Here is a 25,145-nt window from a genome sequence, read left to right on the forward strand (position 1 = left end):
TCTGGAAAAGAGACAGACACATCACATTATTGGGACAGTAAGGGATACCTGACTGAGGACTTTGCATTGGATAATAGTTCTCTGTTATACTGAATGGGATCATGTTCTTACAGCTAGCCAAGAAAATGCTCTTATTCTTAGAATTGACATGCTAAAAAATCTAAGTATGAGAAATTATGGTGTTGTCAACTGAATCTCAAGGGGATTCAGGGAGGGGGCAGGTAGAGAGAAAAAGAGATGAGATAGACGTGGCCACCGTCAACAGCTGGTGAAGCCAAGCGAGGGACACTCAGGTGTTCTTTGTACTGTAATTGCAGCCTTTCTGTGGATTTCCCTTTGCATGAAATCACAGGAGTGTTTTACCATTCCCAAAGGCTGATTTTCTGTAGACCGAGTGAGTTCAGAGGACACGGTGACTTCCCAAACTCACATCACTTGGGTTTTAGCTAAAGGAGACTGATTGCTTATACACCAGGGAACGGGGTTAGGGTTGATCTTGGCAGAGGAGACAGCAGAACAGCACAGATTCAGCCTCTGGGGGGAAGCTTGCATCTGCTTCCTTAAGAGTCTGTGCTCACTTCCACACCAGAAGCATAAAGTCTAAACTCCTAAGAGGGTCTGGGAAGGAGCAGGGGGTTTGGGGGTGGGGTGGTACTGGAATTCTATTGGCAAGAGTGAGGGTTGTTATTACTGTGGGAAGTGAGGTAGAGCAGTGGTGGAATTATAATTATGGAGACTTGAGAAGAGTGGGTTTCAAAGAACATTTTTAGTCACAGATGGTTGAAGAGAAATGCAGAGAACGGGCCCCAGCACCTCATCTTCCTATCTGATTGCAGGGAGGGAGGGGAGCTTGCTAATGAACACATTGATTTCCCAGCTCCTTAGAACAATAGCAAATGCTTTCTGCAGTTATTAATTGGAATCCCACAGCAGGTGTGGGGGAGGGAAGGCACTGCTGATTTGGAGTTTTTCCTTGGGATTAGGTGAATACAAAGAGCCAGGGAGAAGGTCAAGTAAGCAAGGGTGCTGGGAAGACTTGACACCTAACTCCTAGCCTGGCCTACAGACAGATTAACCTTTCCTTTCAGACCCTTACTTCCTTACTTACAAAAATTAGAATAGCAGTTCTCTCTGTGAATAGAAAAAGAGTGAAACGACATAGTTAATATATGGGAAATTCTGTCTATGCTTTTGAGCCACACACTGTTTTCCTTCCATGAGAAAAAAAATTAAGAAACATTTTGACCCACCTACTCTGTGCTGGGAGCAAACAATCTTGCAATGAACAGGAAAGCACAGTTCATGCCTCCCTAGAACTGGGCTTGGACATGGGCATCGACAAAGCAGGATTAAATGCTCTGATAAGGGCCGGAGAGAGGCTTAGCGGGTAATGCACTTGCTGTGAGGAGAGGAGTTTAGATATACAGGACTCATAAAAATCTGTGCAGTAGTGCACATCTGCAAACCTTGACCTGGGGAGGGGCTGGATCTCAGGGGCTTGCGGCTCAGCTAGTCTAGCTTACACTGCAAGCTACAGAGTCACTGAGAGACCCTGAGTTAAAAAAGCAAGAGTGTAGAGCAATAGAGGAAGAAATCTGACGCCCATCTGCACAATGCACATATGTACACATGCACACATTTATTTTACATTTGAAAAATCTGGAAAACAGTAGTCTGATAGTGACTGGCTGTTATTGAACACATAGAAGAAGACCAACCTTGGACATCAGGAAGGACCACTGGAAGCAAGGTGTGTCATTAAGGAAACCCATCAAAGAAATAACATCCCTGCCCTACCTTAGATATCTGCAGATTGAACCTGGTTGGCCAGATGGACAGAGGTCAGGAGACTTGTGAAGGATGGATTGAGTTTTCTTCCCCCATGGAGGAGTGGCAAGCCTGTGTCCTGTGAACAACCTCTGAAGCTTCACTAAGCCAGAGTTAAACTTGAGCTGACTCAGCAACAAGGGCTCCTAGGCCTACGCTGGGCAAGCCCCATAGAAACCACCCAGCATCCTGGAACAGGTTTCGTTCTCAGTGAGTTGAAAGTCCAATAATGAGTCTTAAGTTTTCCCAAATTGGACTGGTAATTTCAACCCCCTCCTAATACATAAACTGCAGGTGCTGATCTTATCCCTGGACCCGTCTGGCATCCCTCGATGTGTCCATTTCTCCCAGCCATACATACTTCTCCCTGGGAGGTTGTCTCTCCCACAAGCCCAAGGCCTGCCATAAGAACTCTGCTATGAAAATGTGTCCAATTGCACTGGTAGCATTTGTCCCCAGACCTATTTTAACATCATTGGAATAGGACTTTTCCAAGCTGGTGGACCAATGGCCAGCATACAATAGGTCGAAAGACTGGGAGTTTGCATTCAGTTCACATTGGCCCATGTTTTCTGTGCAGTCAAGAAGAGAAAAGGCTTAGGGTTAGGCTTGAAGAATTCATTTCAAATACTCCTTCAGTTTAAAGGAGCAGGTTCATGAGACAAATGCATTGTGCAAGGGTTAAAATAAGGGACAGTGATACAAGACTAAGTGGCCCATGCCTGTGATCCCAGGCTGAGAAAGAACAAATACCAGACAAACAACCCTTATCAGAGCATTTAATCCTGCTTTGCCCATGCCCATGCCCAAGCCCAGTTCTAGGGAGGTGAGAAATGTGTACCTGGGCTACATCATTCCAAGTCTGTCTGTCATACAGAGTGAGAGCCTGCCTCCAGAAACTAACAACGATGACAAAAAATGAAGTAACATAAAATAAAGGGAATTCAAACATTCTGCCTTGAGTTCTGAGGTTCTGCCCCTCTATTCCCTTTGCTCCTTTGTTCCTCACTCCTTGAGTGTCTGGCCTTATGCAAGCCAGAGGATCAGAACGTTTTGGGGACTCTATGGTCTGTCCTCTCCTTGTGGCAGTGGAGATGTCATCTGTGAAATTCGAAGTAGGGAATGGTGGGGAAATGGGGTGAATCTTGTAACACCTGTGATGTCTTCAACTGCTTTGCCATTATTTGGTCAGACACTAATTTTGTATCAGTCTGTATAATGAATATTATACTTCTTTGTGTTCTTGAGAGGCAGATTCTGGAAAGGTACACACTAAGGGAGTTTTCCAAAGGCCTTCAAATCTAGCAATGGATTAGGTCACCTGCTTCATTTTGGCCCCAGGATCCAAAGCAGTTTCCATGCTATTGGTTTAGAACACAAACTTCACACATAGGTGAGACCGGAAAACCATTCCTATTTCATAAGAATCTTTAAAATCACATATTCTCTATTTAAGACTTCACAAAGGAAGAAAGGCTTAAGATTCACACATTTGCAGGAAACTGCTGGTGTCTGAATATCTCCCAGAAGCAGGGAGAGCTGATCAAAAAGCTGTTGAAGTTTCCACATGTGAAAGAATACCTCTATGGGTCACATGGCTGAATAACACCACTGAGAAGATTCTGTCCAGTTCTGGTGGCATTGGTTGTTTGTTTTCTGTTCTGTTTTAAAGCTGTAGTCTTATTTCTAGGCTCTGGAATAAATTGATAACTCTTCTGTGCACCTTCCACAATACTATCTTATCCCTAATAGCAAGACATTGACTTCCTATCTCTTTAAAGAAGAGAGAGAGAGAGAGAGAGAGAGAGAGAGAGAGAGAGATTGATTCTGAAATATCAAAGATCAGCTGGTTCTAAATCCTAGGCTTTGTCAGCAGCGTCAGGAGACGCTGGTCTATTTTCACTTTCAGCAGCCTAAATTAGGCGTTTCCTTAACTTTTAGGAACATTAATTTTAGTCCAAGGCATTCCCCTAAGTTTTAGGAACATCCAACCAAATCAGAATTCTGTTTGTGGCTTTGATATAGAAAATAAATTTCAGGATTAGCCAATCTGAAACAGAGATAGGATTTCATTAAATGTATTCTATTATAGATTTTAAGTATGGACCTTAACAGGAGCACTCAAAAGACACACACAAGTGTGAGTACAAACAGATTAAGAGAGAGCAAGCCATGGATGGCTTTGCATTAGCCACATATACCATTCTGGGACTGTCAGTTACATCTCAAAAGGTTGCTAAGACATATCTTCTTTTTTTTTTTCTTTTTCTCTCTCATTTGATTAGTCAGAGTCTAAGTTGGCCTTGGAGTTTGTTGAACTCATAAGGTCAGCCTGGGACTCACAGGATTATGAACAGGGTTTAGGGCATCTGCTTTTTCGGTAAATGCAGTTCCTGGCAAAATTCCGAGAAAACTGAAGGCTTATAGCTGGGTGGGGGAAAGGCCTTGAGTAGTTGCAGAAATGTTTGCTTCTTTGCTGGTGAGAGGCATCTGTTGGACTCCTGGGGAGAGGCTGTTTTCCTTTTCTGCATCCCATAATGTCCCTGTCTTCTCTCCAGTGTCAAACTCATTCTATCCCACGCCAAACTCATTTCATGCCAGAGCACATGGGAATACCCCAGCCATAGGAGGTAGTGAGCTCATTCAGCCTCAGCCTTGCAAAAGCTCCCCTAATCTGTGGAGACTTTTTCCTCAATATATAATGTGGGATTGCATTGTTGGAGAAGGACTCTGGGGGTAGGATTACAGTGACCTAGTGGCGAGGTCATGATCCACTGAGTTCCCTCTTCAGACCCTGCCCAACACATTCCTTCCTGCAGGGCCTGTCCTCAGGTTATCATACAGGGGTGAAGACTTGTGGGGAAGTGGGTGGCTCTGCCTGCGCCTTACAGTTCATTCTGCTTCTGCTCTTTCTCAAAAGAACAAGATGTGGAGGCCGACTACCTCAGCATAATATATGCTTTTGTTGTGTCCCTCGCCAAGCCATCTTACCAGTCAGGCCTTAGTTTCTCCACCTGTAACTTGGAAAAATTACACCATTATCCAAGTGTCCAAGGCCCATCTCCCTGCTTCATCATATCATCCTTATTTGGAGAGGAGGCTGCCATATCCACTGGTCCGTACTGGCCGGGGAGTACAGGAATCTAGTCAGCAAGAAGCTGAAATGCCCTGAACAGGGCTTAGGACAGGGAGGCCAACCTTGATAGGGATGGGATTTTTTGTCTTTAAGGCATGAAGCAGCCTCTAATCTAGTGAATCCAGATGATGCAATGGATAATTGGCCAGACCCTCTGTTGCTAAACTAAAAAAATTTGTGAAATCAATTGAGAGAAAAATCAATAGCAGACTTTCCACACACACAATGAAAAGACAAGATTGCCACACAATTAAGAGCTGGGCTCGGCTTTCTACACTCTGCCTGTCGTGTTCTCCTGTTTCTAGGCCACAGTTGTTCGTCAGAAATAATTAAACATTTTCCCATGGGCAACAATTACTTGCTTAAAATATTATGAGTAAGGAGAATACATTTATAATTACCTAACCTTTCTGAAGGTGAAAATATATATTATCCTTTTCTGTTCCATCAAAGGAGTGTCTGGATCTGCCAGCACTCTGCTCTCTCTCTCTCTCTCTCTCTCTCTCTCTCTCTCTCTCTCTCTCTCTCTCTCTGCCTCCAGGATCTATGCTCTCTCATCACTCTGTGCTCTGTCTCCTGACTGTACTAATTGCCAGAAGGGTTGAACAGCACTTTCCAGACACCATACTTGGGCTTTCATTTTCAGGAACTTTTAGAAAATCAAATCATGATTCCTCTTTCATTTTATTTCCATGCCATTAAACCATCTGCCTGTAGTTATTAGGCATCTATGAATGGCCCCAGTGCTTTGTTACAATGAGAACGGTGATGGCTTTTTCTTCTTTGGAATCCAGAGACTGGGGTTGACATGTTTTCAATATATTCTAGATTGCCTCTTAAACTCTCGCACAGGGAAAATATCAAAGTAGTAGTAGTAGTAGTAGTAGTAGTAGTAGTAGTAGTAGTAGTAGTAATAATAATAATAATAATAATAATAATAATAATAATAATAATCAGCATCAATAACATATTCAGAATAGTGAACTCTTACAGAAAGAGGCATTTCTTCAATGGTTTTATCTGTATCTATGTATGTATACATAATGGTGGGTTTCACTGTGGACTTTCATTCACATACATAATGTATTTTGGCTATACCCCCCCACATACCCTGCACCTTCTCTTGCCCCCTCCTGCTGCTGGTAACCTCCCTTGTCTTCTCAATGAGCTCTACTTCTGCTTGCTGACTTTATTTTTAAGGCAGGAATTCTAATAATGTATGCACACTGTCTCCTTCAGTACAATTGGAAAACTTGCAGACGATAAAACTGGAGCCCAGAGATGTTAAGAATCTTGCTGAGGATCACACAGCTAAATGACTCGTGAAGCTTAAATATGGCCCTGAGATGATCCCTTTAGTCAGCATAACCTTCCAGTTGGCAATCTCCCTCAGATTTCTCTATCAAGTCACTTCTGTTCAGTGTTTCCTGGCAAAAGAACATATTTTACATGAAATACTTATCAAAGAGCTGGCCACTGTCATCCTTTCATATGAAGCCTTTGTGCTCCCTGACTTATTTGGTCTTGTTTTCTCATAGTTTACAATTATTGTTCAATCTATTCTTTGAGAATTTCATACCTGTATACATAGAAATATGATAATCTTCTACCTCAGTTCCTCCCCCTACTCTAACTTCTCCTCCTCCTGAGTCCATTCCAACTCCATGCAGATGTTGATGTCTTCATTTCTCTAGCTCCTAATCCTTGTCAACTTCTTCCCTTCCTTTTTAAATATAACATACAGTTTCAAATTAGTCCTACCCCACATGCTTAACTATGTTCACAGCAGCGTTATTTGTAGTAGTCAGAAATGAAAAATGACTTACATGTCCCTCAATCAAAGAATGGTTACAAGGATGTGGTACACTTACACAATGGAGTATTACTCAGCTGTTAAAAATCAATGGCGTCATGGAATTTGCAGGCAAGTGGATGGAACTAGATTTTAAAAAAATCATTCTGAGTGAGGTGACCCAGACCCAGAAATACAAACATGGTATGTACTTACTTATAGGTGGATATTAGTCTTAAAGTAAAACCCAATCATGCTACAGTCCACAGATCCAGAGAGGTAACAAGTGGAGCTCAAGGCAGGGGTGGGGGCCATGAATCTCTCTGGGAAAAAAGTAGAACAGACATCATGGGTAGAAGGGGTGGATGGGAAGAATGGGAATGGGGGCATCAGGTAGGAGAAAGATGGCAGGAGAGAGAACTGGATGAGACAGCTGGAAATGGGGCAGTGGGCTATCTTGGAGATAAGCTAGATACCCAGCGCAGTGGGAAACTCCCAGGAATCTATGAGAGTCACCTTATTATCCAAGACTCCTAGCAATGGAAGATATGAAGACTGAAATGGCTGTCTCCTGTAGCCAGACAAATCTTTCAGGGATTGGGACACCAAACCAGCCATATAACCTTTGACATACAATCTGTCCTGCCTACAAGATGTGCTGGGGAAAGGTGGCGGAGACATTGTGGGAGTCACCGACTGGTCCAGCTTTAGACCTATGCCACAAGAGGAAGCCTACCCTTGACACTGCCTGGAGAGCCAGTCTTGTATTGTTGATGTGAGTTTAGGTGGCAACTGCCGTATCACATCTAGAAGACAGCATTTCCCAGTACTCCTTTCCATTTCTTCTACTCTTTCTGCCTCCTGTTTCGCCTTATTCCCAGAGCCTTGGCAATGGTATTGATAATGGAATCCTGTTTAGTGCTGAGCCCTAGCAGTCAACTACTCTCTGCATGTTGATCAGTGTGAGCTACTGTACTGACTGCTGCCTACTGTTAAAAGAAACTTCTCTGACGAAGACTATGAGTGTAACCATAAATAGCTAAAAGGCAATTTCACAACAGACCATTTAATAGCAGTTTCCACCCTGTGATTGTTGTCCTATCTTTCATTGGGCTCTTAACCAGGTGTTAGTACCAGGTAGGAAATTATCTCATGTGGACTAGGCCTTAAGTCCAAATAAAAAGTAGTTGGTTACTTCCAAATAGATATGCCACTATTGTACCAATGGGCACAGTCTACCTGATACATTGTTATTGAAGTATAAAGGATCCAGTGGTGGGTAAGACCATTGATAACTTTTCTTCCCCAAAAGGCTGAATAGCACCTTCTAGCACCATAGAAGACAGTCAATAGGGAGGAAGCTTCCTGGTCACTTTAAACTTGATTTCTCAGTGTCTTATATTTGGCCTTTCCATCTACCACTATGTTGTAATAGTAGCAGATCCTCTTTAGCTCCTGAGTGTATGACTAGGATACACACTGACTTAGGGTCTTGCCCCTCTCCTGCAGTATGCATAAGAATGATGCCTTGTATCTCATCTTGACTTACCAAGGAAGATGCAGATGCATAAAAAGGTTGAGATATTATTGCTAAGGTCACACAGCTAATATTCTGGGAAGCTGGGATTTCGGGGCCTGTTTGACCTATTTTAACACACAACTTGTGCTGGGTACTGACCTCAGGGTACTAATGGGAAAGAGGTCTCAGAGGTCCCACCGTTTGCTAGATATCATCCTGAAACCACATACTAGTTTTCAGGGCCAGTAACAGGTAGAGTTTCGAAAATGCTACCTTCCGAAGTGTTCTTTCTTGGCTAATTATTTTGAGTTTTGGTACTCTTCAGTAGACTCAAGTATTAGGTAAAAATCTGGTTAAATTTATAGTTTGTTTAAAAAAATAATAGTGTGTGCCTGCCAAGCATTCACACACTCCATTGGTTCAGAACATGGTTTCTGTATGATTTTGATTGTGCTGCATTCCAGTGGCAGTGGGTGTCAGGGTTCCCTATGAGCTCATCCCCTGTGATGCCTATATAGTATACATGGTATAGTATTTTATGATGAGAATCATGCTAGAGATGCATTGCAGTACAGGATGTCCTCAACCAGATGCCATTTCTTATTTTGTTCAATTTATTGAGGTGCAAATACGTGAATGAAGGGTAAATTCCATAGCCAGCCTGCCTTTTGTACTTAGGCTCTAACACTAGCCAGCTGTGTGACCCTGGACTAATTGTACATTCCTGGCTTCTTCTTCTTCTATCTATTTCTGCTACTGGGATGATGGGAGCATTAAGGATGTCTGTGTGGGTGAATGCGTAGATGGGGATCACGCTTGGGATAACTGGATCTGGCACACTGGCACCTGCAAGTCTGGGCTCTTGTTATTGGTGCCCAGCCATAGACCTGTCATTTGAAAAATACTTCTTTTTTATAATAAAAGAAAACTCCTCATTATCTTGGTCTCCCCCTTCTTTCAAAGGGCCACTGTATTTTTCATATTCTCTTCTTGTAATAACACCCAGCACTTCTGGTGAAGGTGAGAACACAGCAAGCCTCTGTGTGAACATTTAGAGCAGGCAGGAAGTCTGCATTGCAGCACACTCTGCAATTAGCAGCACGTTCTGCAACTAGCTGCACTGGCATGCATGTTGCCCTTAAGTCCTGTACTGCAGCCCTGCTGTCTGATCAGGCTGTAAATTTTGACTGATGCAGCTGATAAGTTGCTCCCCCTCCCTGTTATACCCTACAAGCCCTTGGTGCCATTCCAGTTTGTATAGGAATCCTACCCCAATAATCCTTTAATTTTTGCTTTTTCTCTTATGAACCTTTCTCCACAGGACAGCCAGAGGGATGTTTTTGCAGATCAGATATGATACTTCTGCTTAAACATTCCTAGAGTCTTCCTGTTGCAGTAAGAATCCAGACCTAGACTACCTTGTGGACTGCAGGTTCTATGTGCACAGAGGTCCTGAGTTTACTCTCCAGTATGATAAATTCCTTTTGTCTGCAATATCCTTTGCTGGACTTTTGCTATCCTGTGGTCTCAGCATGAGCTAGAGCTTCCTCAGAGAGACCTGCTTTGACTACTCTGCATGAAACAGCATACCTCTGCCTCATTGCCACAATGCCAGTATTCCAGAACCCAGTGCCCTATTCACCAGATTATGCTCTTGTTCTAAATGCCATTTGTTCATTTACCTGAGACCTCTGTTTGCTCTGGAAAAATATGACACTGTCTCTGAACTGTTAATCACTGGCTGTGCACTTTATTTTTTTATTCCTGGGGATGCAAATGAAGTTAGGATAAGAAGTCTCTTCAGCTGTGCATCATAAGAAGCACTAGAGAGACACTATCAGTTGCTGATTGTTAAGAGGAGCATTCATGTAAAACTGAGGCTAGCAGGGATGACTTTACTCTACTAGTGCCTCTACTAGTTACCAGCTATGTGTCCTGGGTAAGTTACTTACTCCCCTGGACTTCAGTTCACTAGAAGTGGCTTGCTTTTGAGGTCTCTGTTGATTGGATGGGTTAATAAACGAAAGCACTTAGAGCTGAGCCTGGGTCATATTAAGGACTGTATAATTATTGCTATAATTATCAACTGTCTGAACACAGAGGCATCAGATGTACATTTTTCCACTGCAGTGCATGATGAACAGGGGGTGGGCACACAGGTAGGCTCCAGTTTAGAGCTTGGTCACTCCCTGCAAGCTAAAGAATCACTTCTACATCCCAGAGTTTCTCAATCAGTAGCCAGTGTCTCAGGAAGATCACCTTGTAATTATATTTTTAAAAATCATAGTGTAGCATCTCTGTCACTCTGCATCTGGAAAAGTGGATATTGAGGCCATCAATGACCCCTTTATTGACTTCAACTACATAGTCTACAATATGACTCTACCCATGGCAAGTTCACCAGCATGGTCAAGGCTAAATGGAAGCTTGTCATCAACAGGAAGCCCATCAGCATCTTCCAGGAGCGAGATCCCACTAACATCAAATTGAGTGACGCTGGGGCTGAGTATGTTGTGGAATCTACTGGCATCACCACCATAGAGAAGGCAGGGGTCCACTTAAAGGGTGGGACCAAAAGAGTCATCATCTCCTCCCCTTCTGCCAACACCCCCATGTTTGTGATGGGGGTGAACCACAAGAAATATGACAACTCATTCAATATTGTCAGCAGTGCATCCTGCATCACCAACTGCTTAGACCCCAGCCAAGGTCATCCATGACAACTTTGGCATCATGGAAGGATTCATGACCACGGTCCATTCCATCACTGCCACTCAGAAGACTGTGGTTGGAGCCTCTGGAAAGCTGTGGTGTGTTGGCCATGGGGCTGCCCAGAACATCATCCCTGTATTCATTGGTGCTATCAAGTCTGTGGCCAGGTCAGCCTAGAGCTGAATGGGAAGCTCACTGGCATGATCTTTCACTGCATTCCTACCACCAATGTATCTGTCCTAGATCTGACATGCCACCGGGAGAAAGTGTCCAAATACGATGGCATCATGAAGGTGGTAAAGCAGGCATCCAAGGACCTACTAAAGGGCACCCTGAGCTACACTGAGGACCAAGTTGTCTCCTGTGACTTCAACATCAACTCACATTCTTCCACCTTGGATGCTGGGGCTGGCATTGCTCTCAATGACAACTTTGTAAAGTTTATTTCCTTGTATGACAATGAATACAGATACAGCAACAGGGTGGTGGACCTCATGGCCTACATGGCCTCCAAGGAGTAAGAAACCCTGAACCACCCACCCCAGCAAGGACACTGAAAGCAAGAGAGAGAGAAGCCCTTGGATGCTGAGGAGTCTCTGTCCCAACTCGGCCTCCAACACTTTCTATGGTTCCATCCCAGACCCCCATAAAAAATGTGAGGAAACTACAGATCTCTAATTTCTTGAATACCATCAATAAAGTTCATTGTACCCTCCAACCCCCAAAATCATAGTGCAGGATGGTGGTTCTGAGGCCATGTGCCACAAGAGGGAGATGACATTTTTGAAGCTCAGAGTGGTAAGATAGGTCTGTGCTTGGCCCCGTAGCTTTTGAAGCAGGAAGGGATGGGAGCATGTGTCTCCACCAGGTCATGGGGTAGGGACTGAACGTCATTTGCCTAAAGAATCAGGAAAGTTCTTCAGCCACATTACACTAGAGAAAGTTCAGCAAGTGGCTGTGGGGAAGTCTAAGAAAGAAGAATAAGAGTGGGAAGGGGAGTATGTTCTTAGGGAAATATGTCCTAGCAGTAAAAGAAAGTGGGAGGAGCCAGGCTAGGGGGTCATGGGAAAGTGACTCAGGTGATCAGGACTGAACCTGGGGGAGGGAGAAGCCAGAGAGTTCAGTGTGACTTGGGCTTAGAACTTAAAGCTGTATATTCTTCATAACCCATCCTGAGGGTGGCTCCTGGCTGATTTTCCTGAGTCTGCACAGGGCAGAAACGTGACTTGTTCTCTAGACAGAAATCTCTTCTTCTATACAATTGAGACCTCAGCGTACACTTGAAACTGTTGACTGCCACAGAGTCTGTAGACAAGATGTCCTACAGTTTTCCTGGGAAAGGCTGGTGTTTGTTGGCCTTCACATACAGCAACCTGGTGAACTGCGAAGCCCTCAGTTCCCCAGACCCTTCACTGATGAGTCATTTGGCACAGCCGTTTTCAGCTCATCTTTCCTGTGCAGGAAGTTTTTATTTAAAATATCATTTTATTTTATTTTAATGTATTAGTCTAACACCATTTTAAAGGCAATAGGGTCCTTTTAAAAACTCGTTATACATGAAATTGCAATATATAAAACAGAATAATGACAGTTGCCTTTGCTTAAAAAGGAAGACCTGAGCCCCAGGTACTTCTTTTTTCATTTATCTCTAATTTCATTACTCTACCGATCCCTTAGAGCATATTAAATGATCTTGAAACCATTGTTTTAAAACAAACATACTCTTTGCATCACTGACTTTTTAATAGAACAATCAAACGTATCTTTTAAATGACACAGGCATTTTATCAGAATCATTGTTGTAATATGATTGAGTTTGTACAGATAATTTCTATTGACAAGGGCAGGGATCTAATTAAAGTAAGCAAAGCCAAGACTTTATTAGCATGTGCAGATTGGCCCTCTTCGTGTGCTGGTGATAGGCGAAGTTTTAGCCAGGCACTAATATGACTATTCTGGGACATTCTTCCTAGACATCTATTGGTTCTACCTTTCTCTGCTAATTGTTACCCATGTTTGCTTATGCTATAGATGCTGTATCCTTATAGCAAATATGATAATTTGGACAGTTCTAAGGTAAAATCCTTACAGGTCTTGAGCCTTCATAGGAGGACTGTTACTGGCAATTCTTGGGTCACATGTCCTAGTTTGGTTTCTATTGTGATAAAACATAATGACCAGAATTAATTGGGGGAGGAATATTGTGCATTTCACCTTTGAGTTGTAGTCCATCATGAAGGAGAACCTGGGCAGGAATGCAAGGCAGGAAGCTGGAGACAGAAGCTGAAGCAGAGACTATGGAGAAATGCTGTTTCCAGGCACGCTTTCCACAGCTTGCTCAACCTGCTTTCTTTCACCATCTGGGACCATCTGGCTAAGAGTAGCACAGACCCTCCATGGGCTTGAGCCTCCCACATCAATCATCAATCAAGATGCCCTACTGACTTGCCTATAGGCAATCTGATGAATGCATTTTCTCAGTTGAGGTTCTTCTTGCCACATAACTCAAACTTGTGTCAGGTTGACAAAAACCAACCAGGACATATGTCAACCCCTAAAGCTAGTGGACATTCAAAAGTCATTGTGATTGATAGTTCTTCCATAATCCTGCTGGATATGCCAGGTGAGACAGCTCTCTGATTACAAAAAATGGTATTGTCGAGAATGAAGCAGCAGATGTCCACTACAGTGCTACAGCTTCTTTTAAAAAGTACTTTTCACAAGGCAACCCAGTTAGGGGAAAGGCATCCAAAGGTAGGCAAGGTTGTCAGAGACAACCCACTCCCCTGCTTTAGGAGAAAACCCAGTTACATCTGTGTAGAGGGCCTATGTCTGTCCCAGGCATGCTGTCTGGTTGGCGATTCAGTCTCTGTGGGCCCCTATGCACCCAGGTTAGTTGATTCTATAGATTTTCTTATGATATCCGTAACCCTTCTGGTTCCTTCAATCCTTCCTCCCACTCTCTATAGGATTCTCCAAGCTCTATGTAATGTTTGCCTGTGGGTCTCTGTATCAGTTTTAGTAAGTTGTTGGGCGAAGTCCCTCTGATGACAGTTATGCTAGGCTCCTATCTGTAAGTATAACAGAATATGGTTAATAGTGTTAGGGTGGGTTCCCTTTATGGCTTGGGTCTCAAGCTAAACCAGACATTGGTTGACCCTTCCCTCATTCTGCTCCATCTTTTATCCCACACATCTTGTAGGAAAAAAAAGAAAAGTGGGTCTAAGGTTTTGTGGCTGGATTGGGGCCTCAATCCCCCCATTGGAAGTCTTATCTGGTTATAAGATAGCACATATCTCCCATTGCTAAGAGTCTTAGCTAGGGTTGCCTTCATAGATTCCTGGGATTTTCCATTGTCCTAGGTTTCTAGCTCACTCCAGAGATGACCTCCCAATCCAATTGTCTCTTTCAGTACTCTCGCCCCACCCATCATCCCTCACCTCATTCCTCTCTTCTTATCCCCACCTCCTCTAGTACCTAGTCTCTTCCCTCTATCACCCGCTGTCTAGTCTAATCTACTTCTCCTTCTAGGTGAGATTCAAGTGCTGCCCCCACCCCCTTGTTTCATTGTTACTTAGCATCTTTGGGTCTGTATTTTGTAGCATGGCTATCTTACAACAGAAGGAGTGCCTAGTCTTACTGCAACTGGATATGCCACAGCCAGTCGATATTCTATGGAAAGCCTCTTCTTTTTGGAGGAGAAAGGGAGGAGGGAGAGATGGGGAAAGGGTAGGTGAGAGGGAGGGACTGTGAAGATGAGAGGGAGGGAAAGCTACAATCAGGTTGTAAAGTAAATAAATAACTTAATTAATATCAAAAAATACTTTTCACATTGAAACTATATGTGGAGCATTGTTGCAAAAATCAAAGAAGAAAACACAGAATAACAGCAAGGACTGGGTGTGCAGGTGCCTGGCATTTTACATAATGTGATGAGATGGACCCAGCAGAATTCATCAAGAGTCTGAAAGAAATTGGCTGAACAAAGGAGTTGTTAATTGTTCCAGGGGAAATCAGGTATGACTTATTTGGAGGTGACATTTGATAATGTTTCCATGGCATAGGGAAAAAGAGCTTTTTAGGTAAAGAACAATGAAGCATGGAAAGGCTTGGAGGTAAGTACTAAGACAGGGTGTCAGAGGTCAAAGCATGGGTCCAGAGATGTGGCAGCTGTAGGAACTCCTTCCTCCATTTATCTACACTCCTTTCTAAGAGCCATGGCCTTCCTTTACAGCCTTTAAGTCTGGAGAAGTGATGTGTATAGCATAAGTTCTGTTAAATCTAACCTGTCCTGGGATCTGGCCTGCTCAGCTCTGTTTCCACAACTCAAGCTATGTCTGTAAGACCCTCCAGAAAAGTCTGACTCATAACTTCAAGATCCCCTGAAGCATACTCCTGTCATACATATGACCCCACTTTCTTTCTGACTACAACCCTATTCTTCTTGCTCTCATCTCTTCTTTCCCCATTCTGTTTTTCTGAGTTATCCTCCCATACCTTTTACCCTTCTTAGGTGGAAGGCCATTCCTTTCAAAGACCGTTAGCCAATCCATATATCCCTGTACTCTTATAATTCTGTCTTCAAACTATTATGTGACAGTCAGCAAGTTTGAAAAATGTGCTCTCCATTCAGGCTCCCTGGAATTTACCAGGTTTGGCTTAATGCAAGTTGTAAAGCCTGCCAGAGCAACATCAACATGCGGTCAATTTGAGACAAACTCTTCAGTGGCTGTCCAGGCTCAGGGAGCCTATGGGCGTTGGGCCCTCCTCTTGAACCTTGTCTGCAGCTGTCCTGGCTAAAGGTGTGACCTGCTGTGCATATGGCAAAGGCAGAAGTCTAGTCCCTTGATAATCACCAAGACTCTGCTGTGTTCAGGGTTAATGGCATATTCCCAGGCTTGTTAGACTGTTGTCTTGTTCTCAAAAATTATGTTTTAGCCTTCTGGACATCTAATTTTGCAAATCAGTGTCGGGTACAGAAAGGATCCTGTCACTTGAGCAGCACATTCGGTAATTTTAAAGGTCAAAGCCACACATGGAAATGAGCTTTCAGCTATTGAAGTACATTGATTTAAACACACATAACAGAAAATGTGTACTTATGGCACAGGGCTATTTATGCATATATAAATTAGCCCATTAGATGTACTGATAACCAATATCTCAAGCACTACTCACTGATCATCAGGGCAGCATGGTAGAAAAACACTGATAAGTGCAGAAACAGGCTTCATTTTAAGGACATTGCAATAATAGCTCTCAATTATAGAGTGTCTGCTTATGACAGGCATTCAGCACCTCGGTAGTTTACCTCAAATTCACATGACAATCTTGCACAGTAGGAAACTCCAGCTCAGCAAAGGCAGGGGACACATCCAGGACAGTACAAAGGAGAGAGCAAGATGCCTATGGCAGGCCGTGGGAGTTCAAGTGCCCTTGACAGCACCCCTTGCCATGCATGGTGAAGTACAGAGAGAGCATGCTACGCGGGAAGGCTGCCCACAAAGAGGTGGAGAATCTACCCATATCTGTGCCCCATGAGGAGAATTCTTTTCTTTCCAAAGAATATGCTGATTTCAGAAGTGCTAATGATAGCTGGGGTTAATTATATTTTCTGTACATATTCGTTCCAATTAATTTCCTTATTTTGTATGATCTGATTGGGTTACATTGGATAGGGAGTAAAAGACAAGCAGTAATCTTTTGGGAACTCTCCTTACATGTTGTCATCACTATAGATTCTCAGCTACTCAGGCCAAAGGTTACAAAGTGTGCTCCATTGCTTTGTTTCTCTTCTGCTCAGTCAAACAGTGTCTCTCTGAACTGTTTGGTATGGGAAGCGAAACTGACCAGGACTAGTAGAATGTCTGTCTTTTTTGACAAATCGGGAACAAAAAGACCAAAACTAATGGCTTCAACAATGGAAGGTGCCCTGGGAAATAAAATATAGAACAGAGGGACTGGGGGCTTGTTTACTATGATTCTGTGTATCCATCTGATGGGAAGTATAAATAGGTTTCTTTCCACAAAGGACCCGGGGAGCAGTGAATGGGGGGAATAATTGACTTGTCTTGGTATGTTTGTGAATGTGCATTTTTATCTGATGGTAAATATGCCGTTGGCCTTTGAGTCAGTCACCCACCATAAAATTTCCTCAGCCTCTTCGGCACCAAGATAACGTGCCCATCCCCCTACCAAGAAAACATTTCAAATTAGCATTAATCATCCAGTGTCTTGGTTTGGGCCCTACGGTGAAAGCCACCTACTGCAGTCGAATGCCATTCAGCAGGCAAGAAGTGATTTGCAATATAATTTAAATGAAGAGTTGGTTTCCTTTCCCATTTAGAACACACTAGTACGGAAAACCGATTGTCAGACACTCTGGTGATGTGCATCAACTTGGCTATTCACTCAGAAAATGAAGTTTCCTGAGACACGGGTACATTTAATTTATTTTTTTCCCCTGTGAAGTTAACTTCAGCTTGTTAAATACAATGACTGTGCAAGCCACAGAAAAACCAACACTATTAATTTTAATGCCTATAATGTAATGGAAGGAGATTATATTCATTTGGAATCTTTTTCCCTTTTAATAGAATGTTTACTTGCCCTGCTCCTTATGAGTTAATTATTACTTTCTCTCCATAACTCTCTACTTTTATCAGAGCAGCCAAACAGTGTGTCTGTTAATGTCCTGAGCGTAAGTATGGGTGGCGAATCTAGCATTTCATAATGGTTTATTGCTAAAGCTTCGAATGCTTGGCAGCATGATGTGTGACTGTGTATCTGACAGGAACACAACACAGCTGGTCCAGTGCAGAGCTCCGACATCTATTCTCATAAAGCATCCCCCTTTAGTCCCGCTTCTTTCTTATTCTTTGATTGTCAGGTTGAATGACTTTTCTGTGAATTATCTAGTAGTAAGTTATGATTTGGTGACTTTCTCTCTTTGCTCGTTCTCTTATCTATTTCTAGTGCATTGGCTTATTCAGTTAATAGGCATTCAGTGACACATCAGAGCTGTGTGACGTGTTAGGGATTGATGACTAATACAGGTCTCCATTTTTAGGGAACTTGCAATGGAGTAAGAAGTGGGACAAGAACCATAGCATAGGAACCATGGGACATCAGTATAAGAAAATCGGGTATTAAAAATAACGCCAGGTGTGGTAGTGCACACCTTTACCTCCAGCCCTTGTGTGGCATAGACAAGCAGGTCTCTATGAGTTTGAGGACAACTTGATCTATATATCAAATTCCACACCAGCCATGACTACAGAGTAAGACTCTGTTGTCAAACAACACCAAAAACCGAAAGGTAACAGAGGACACAGTGGAGGCAAGGCTCACTGGAAAGAGTGTTAGGGCTGGATCTTGGAACCTAAGCCTTGGCTTCCTCTTGTTCATTGTGGAAGGATGCTAACAATGTGAGAAGGCACTTCAGGTAGAAGCTCTATGAAAAGATGTCAGAGACTTTGACCTTCTGTTGGGTTACATCTCAGCAAATCCATGCAGAGCTGAAAATGCACAGAGCTTACCCATTTACAGAACATCAAGACTTGGCAATTCACTACCCTGTGGAGCACAGATCCTTCTCCTCCTGATCCCATACTTGACTGGGACCTGCAGCTCACTGCCACTACTCTGTGTGAAAAAGATGATTAGAGCATATTTGTCAGTTTGAGAAAGTGTAAAATTTCAGAAATCTAGCTTTTATTCAATGTATATCACTTTCATCCATCCCTGAGTCAGAACACTGTGAGTGGGACCATTAAACCTGTATATTTAAAAAATTTATAATGGTAAGGGCTGATACTCCCCAAGCTCCTCATCAGTCAGCCACTGTTGTAGATTGTCCTATTTGTAGTCTGAGCCTTCTGATGACTCTTGGAAGTAGGTATCTTAACCATCCCTGTTCACAAAGCAAACTCAAGCTAAGTTTGGTAACTTGCTAAATAGCAGAGGGGCTGGACTTAGCAATGATGGAGATTCAAATTCTTGACTCCAAAGTTTATGATTTTAAATGTCGTGTTCATAGCCTCTGCCCTTGAAAGCCTTCAATCAAGTCACTCAGATAGGATGTACAGTGAGTGACAGGCATGCATGCCTATGTCAGCAAAGGACAACAGCACACACAATTTAAGGAAAGGTTTAAGTGAGATGAAAAATATGTGACGTATTGAGAATCGTGTTGTTATTGCTACACAGGTAAGCACGTGCTAACTGCTGTAATTGTAATGATTAACCTTGGAATAGTGTTAGAGTCCAGCGACCCTAGAGAATTCAGATAGAGTAGTGTATATCTGAGGTCAATGACCAAGAAACTCTATAGAGTTGGTGGCAGTTGATGTAGTCTTGAATAGTGTTGGGTAAGACTCCATATAGAGAAGATCTGGGGAACAAAGTGATTGTTTCAGCAAAAAGAACATGATGCAGATATGTAAGCTGACTGGAGGATTCCATCAATGTTTAATAATGAAAGCAAATAGATCAATTGGATTGAAGTGGGGCATCCATATGGGAGTGAATGAGATCAAGCAGAGAGGCAGGAGCTGTATACAGATTATGATACTCATTGACAGGCACTATTTATATTTAGTTTTCATAAAGCATTTCCTGAGGTTGTGAACTCGCTTTTTCATTGCCACAATGAGGTTCAGAGAAGTTGGGCGGCTTTTCTTTTCTTTTCTTTTCTTTTCTTTTTTTTATTAACTTGAGTATTTTTATTTACATTTCGAGTGTTATTCCCTTTCACGGTTTCCGGGCAAACATCCCCCTAATCCCTCCCTCTCCCCTCCTTTATTGATGTTCCCCTCCCCATGCTCCCCACATTGCCGCCCTCCCCCCAACAATCTAGTTCACTGGGGGTTCAGTCTTAGCAGGACCCAGGGCTTCCCCTTCCACTGGTGCTCTTACTAGGATATTCATTGCTACCTATGAGGTCAGAGTCCAGGGTCAGTCCATGTATAGTCTTTAGGTAGTGGCTTAGTCCCTGGAAGCTCTGGTTGCTTGGCATTGTTGTTCATAAGGGGTCTCGAGCCCCTTCGAGCTCTTCCAGTTCTTTCTCTGATTCCTTCAACGGGGGTCCTATTCTCAGTTCAGTGGTTTGCTGCTGGCATTCGCCTCTGTATTTGCTGTATTCTGGCTGTGTCTCTCAGGAACGATCTATATCCGGCTCCTGTCGGCCTGCACTTCTTTGCTCATCCATCTTGTCTAATTGGGTGGCTGTATATGTATGGGCCACATGTGGGGCAGGCTCTGAATGGGTGTTCCTTCAGTCTCTGTTTTAATCTTTGCCTCTCCCTTCCCTGCCAAGGGTATTCTTGTTCCCCTTTTAAAGAAGGAGTGAAGCATTCACATTTTGATCATCCGTCTTGAGTTTCATTTGTTCTAGGCATCTAGGGTAATTCAAGCATTTGGGCTAATAGCCACTTATGAATGAGTGCATACCATGTGTGTTTTTCTGTGATTGGGTTACCTCACTCAGGATGATATTTTCCAGTTCCAACCATTTGCCTACGAATTTCATAAAGTCATTGTTTTTGATAGCTGAGTAATATTCCATTGTGTAGATGTACCACATTTTCTGTATCCATTCCTCTGTTGAAGGGCATCTGGGTTCTTTCCAGCTTCTGGCTATTATAAATAAGGCTGCTATGAACATAGTGAAGCACGTGTCTTTTTTATATGTTGGGGCATCTTTTGGGTATATGCCCAAGAGAGGTATAGCTGTGTCCTCAGGTAGTTCAATGTCCAATTTTCTGAGGAACCTCCAGACTGATTTCCAGAATGGTTGTACCAGTCTGCAATCCCACCAACAATGGAGGAGTGTTCCTCTTTCTCCGCATCCTTGCCAGCATCTGCTGTCACATGAGTTTTTGATCTTAGCCATTCTCACTGGTGTGAGGTGAAATCTCAGGGTTGTTTTGATTTGCATTTCCCTTATGACTAAAGATGTTGAACATTTCTTTAGGTGTTTCTCAGCCATTCGGCATTCCTCAGCTGTGAATTCTTTGTTTAGCTCTGAACCCCATTTTTTAATAGGGTTATTTGTCTCCCTGTGGTCTAACTTCTTGAGTTCTTTGTATATTTTGGATATAAGGCCTCTATCTGTTGTAGGATTGGTAAAGATCTTTTCCCAATCTGTTGGTTGCCGTTTTGTCCTAACCACAGTGTCCTTTGGTTGGGCAGCTTTTCTAAAGTCGCAAAGTTGAAGAATGGTAGACAGTGTGCTGGAAACATGAGCCATGTTCTTTTCGGTTTTGTAGCTCATCTTTTAACTATATTGTCAGTACTTATAGAATCATTTTCGTTCTGATGAAAGTTGTAGGGAAAAATAAGGAAAAAGACGTGTTAATGTGTTGACATGTTCTTCTCTGGGGTTTTGCTATCGCTCCCTTAAGCCCAATATTTTGAAAATCCAGTTAACAGACAATGTGTTCTTTCATCAGGACGGAAAGGACTGGCTCCCTGGTTTGATTCCTTGTGTTGCTTTCTGTCTCCTGCTTGTCTATCCATGCGTACCTGTTAAAACACACAACATCAGCAACACACCATCACTTGGAGTAAGAACTGACAATTAGGAGACAAGGCTGTGAATGAGGACCTCAGATGCTGGGGCTAGAATCTTCCCTCTATCTTTCCTAGCTCTGGTCACAATATGTTCTAAGTTATCATTGTTTCTAGCTCCTTACCTGCGTAATAACAATAATAATCCTAACCAGAGGTTTATTGTTAATTTACAAATAAATTAATACATGTAATGGCTACAATCTGCACTCAAAATGCTATCTATATCTTTCATGAAATATTAACACCTGTATTAACATAAACGTGGCTTCTCTCTACTACATTTTCATAAAAGAAACTTCTTGTCTGCCCTGTTTGTGAGGGTATGGGCAAGTCCTTTCCTATTTGCTGAAGAGAGTACACAATTAAGCCTTCGCAGATGGTCATTTGGCAACATCTATCAAAATTTAAAATACACATTTTAAAATATAGTTTATTATTATTATTAACTGTACATGTGTATTTTAGTATATGTATATGAAAGCAGGTAGCCACAGAATTCAGAAGAGTGTATTGCGTGCCCTGGAGTTGCATGTCATTGTAGGCCCCCAAATCAGTGCTGGAAACCAAACCTAGGTCTTCTGCAAGAGCTTCTGCACTCTTAACTGATGAGACAGCTCTGCAGTCCTAAATTCTTTACCTTTGCTTCCACCTCAATATATTACTTCCACAGATAGACTCTTAAAGGGAACTATGTATAATTTGTAGCTTTGGTGGTTTGACTTGTGTGTGTATCAACCAGTTTAAAATCTTGAAATAGAGATTGAAGAAGATTTGAAGTTTCATGGGTTTTACATATAGTTCATCCCTTTGCTTTAGCCCAGTGCAGTGCTCAGGGCTTAACAACCCATAAACTCTTCTGTTTTAGACAGGGTTCCTCCCCAACCACTTAGTCCTAACTCCATTGTTGCAACCAAGTCAACACAGACCCACTTTTGACCTTCTGTAGTCCGCTCTCAAAACTGACATGGGCTTCTTTCATTGCAGCTGCTCCCTGCCCTTTCTCCATGATTCCTGACTTGTGGCCCTGGCAATCTCAGAAGAGCTTCACTGAATTCCCTTGCGACCAGAACCTGGGGACTCGCTTCCCCCAGCATCACCCCTGTGCAGCCTGGACACACTGACTGAACCAGTCTTTAGGACACTTGTGAGTACAATACTCGATTCTTTTATAACAGCATTTCAAATCACCCCTCAGCTCGTTCCTCTCTAATTTCATTTCTCTCTCTTCTCTCCCTTTCTGGAGCTTGCCGTTGGCCCCAGAGTTAACACCTCAGGACCCTCATGCATTTAATCACTAACTATTGACTGCGGTGGTAGGCAGCAGCTCCAAGAACTGCAAGGCATATGCTTTTGTTCTCCTGTGTGGTTCCTTTCAGGTTACTTGTCTCTCGCTTAGATTGGAAAGTAAATGGATTAGAATAAAACCAATTTGAGGGGTAAAGGAAATGTTCATGGGAACAGAAATAGAAAGTCCTACTATCATGGCTGCCTAAGATCTATAGACCTCACCGAGGAATTTAAAAAGTAATGTTTCTTATCATAAGTGACAGAAATATACTGTTTTCTGCATCAGTAGATATGAAGATTAAAGGGTCTGACCGTATTAAACAGTTTTGCACAGCACCAGGCACTTTGGGCAGTGCCGTCGGCCTTATTACCCTTCTTCGTGTGCCTATTTCAGGCCCAATTTAAGAATACAATGCAGCCTGGCTTTGCAAATTGACATCCTTTAATTTAAACTGTCTTGTGGGAGAATTAAGAAATTATGGAACAATTATTCCCCCTCAGTTGAGAGCTGGATGACATCCGGAGATTCTTGTACATTAGCCATTTGAATTGATTAAGTCACGTAATTGAATTACACCTTTGCCCCCATAATATCTCGTGGCAGATATGTTGGTGTTTCATGTTGGGAAAAGGCTCTCATAAAAATAGAACAGGGGCTGGGGTGGCAGATTGACCTGGGCAGCAAAGAAAAGCTCAGAGTAGGTAGAGGTACAAAGAGGTTTGTGGTGGTGGTGGTGAATTGAAAAAGCCAGCAATTTGTCTGGCATCACAGTGGAAATTCACAGATGGAAACCATAGTGTGCTATACAATGTATCCTTCCCCACTCTCCTTTTCTCAACATCCTTGAGCATCCAGCTTAGGGCCCTACCCTCATTCCCAAACCTTTGGCTAACATTGCCAAGGTGCAGAATTCTGGATTTAGGGCACCTTTCCTTTGTCCTCCATAGCTCACCTAGACATGCCTTCATCAAAGACACCTACTAGGAAGTAAGCAAACCCCCTTTCCTAGGCAATGAAGCCAAACTGGAAGCCTTTCCTGGCTCCCCTGTCAGTAAAACACAGTGTTTACCACACGAGGTTTGAGCTGGACACAGTTCTTTTAACCTCTGAAATAATTTCGATCATAGTATAGAGAGAGGTAGAATCCGTTAGCCAATTCTGAAAGTGCCACACTTCAAAAGGAGTGTTTGTATCACCTGCATCTTTAAAAGATTGTATTTGTTAAACCCTATTTATTTCTTTATTTTGTTCAGAGAGTTTTATTCATTAAACACAATTCTCCAAGTAATAGGTACTGATTATGTACAAGAGCTAGGCAGATGTTGATGAAGAAAAATTGGTCAAAATTTATTCCCATTCTTTAGAGGGCCCTGATAAAAGTGGAGGGGAAATATCTGGATCTGAATGCAGAAGGTGGACTGTTAGGAAGTAGAGAGCATGCTGGGAAGGAGAGGAGGAGACAAGGCTAGATACACGGAGATGGTAGTGTGTCACATTTGTGTTTGGGACTATCCTGACATCCTGATGACTCCTATAGGTTTGTGTCATTAGTATGTGCTGGTAATGACAGGAAGAGAAACAGACTGAAAACAGTCAAGCCATGCATTACTTTTTCTTTTAAACTGAGGCCTGAAGAGGTGTATCCAGGTAGAGCACTGTTGACAAAAGTGTAGGGAGGAGGCAGTGGCCTTTCCATTTCCTTCCTCTCTGAAGTCTGTGCTGCCCTGGCTGGCCCTGCCCCCTCACCCTTTTCTACAACATCCATTTGGAACCCAGCAGAGAAGAAACCTCTTAGACTCCCATCTGGTGTTCAAGCTGGACGTGTGCCTTTCATTGGAAAACTCCTGTGAAGGAGAAAGGTTTAAAGCACAGCTCCCTGCACCCCTCCCCCATGCCAACATCCAGTCTGCTACCACTCTGCACAGCATTCTGAGCCTTCGAATTCTTTGTCTATTCTGTGTGGCAGGAGAACTGCTCACTCTTTTTAAAAGCCCTTTACCTTTTCTTTGCTTTTATCAAAGAACACTCTCAGAGCTTTAAAACCCAACCACAGCTATCCTCCTGAATATTTCTGTGTGGAAGGGATTAATCAAGTCTGTCAAACGCTGAGCGGTAAAATCTTTAATATTTCTAAAAGGTTTAAAGCCTGCATATTTATCGCATGCATCATTGAGAATAATCTTTCTTTTTATATAAAAAAAATTAAATGCTCATGGTGAAATCCTGTGGTGATGAGCACAGTGGGTGAGAGGCTCATGCAGGACCCCGTTGTGGTACTGGTATAGAGACTTCGGTTGAG

General features: G+C 42.8%; 1 protein-coding gene across 8 annotated transcripts in view; it reads left to right on the top strand.

Moving 5' to 3' along the window:
* Positions 1-25,145, top strand: part of Dab1 (DAB adaptor protein 1) — a 1,121,076-nt gene that overhangs the window by 295,503 nt on the left and 800,428 nt on the right. For all 8 annotated transcript variants that reach the window (XM_039109333.2, XM_039109335.2, XM_017593175.3 and 5 more), the window contains exon 2: positions 22,543-22,702. The gene's annotated coding sequence lies outside the window, so the exon portion shown is untranslated. The remainder of the gene's footprint in view (positions 1-22,542; positions 22,703-25,145) is intronic.

This window comes from Rattus norvegicus, chromosome 5, assembly GCF_036323735.1.
Source record: "Rattus norvegicus strain BN/NHsdMcwi chromosome 5, GRCr8, whole genome shotgun sequence".
NCBI lineage: Eukaryota > Metazoa > Chordata > Mammalia > Rodentia > Muridae > Rattus > Rattus norvegicus.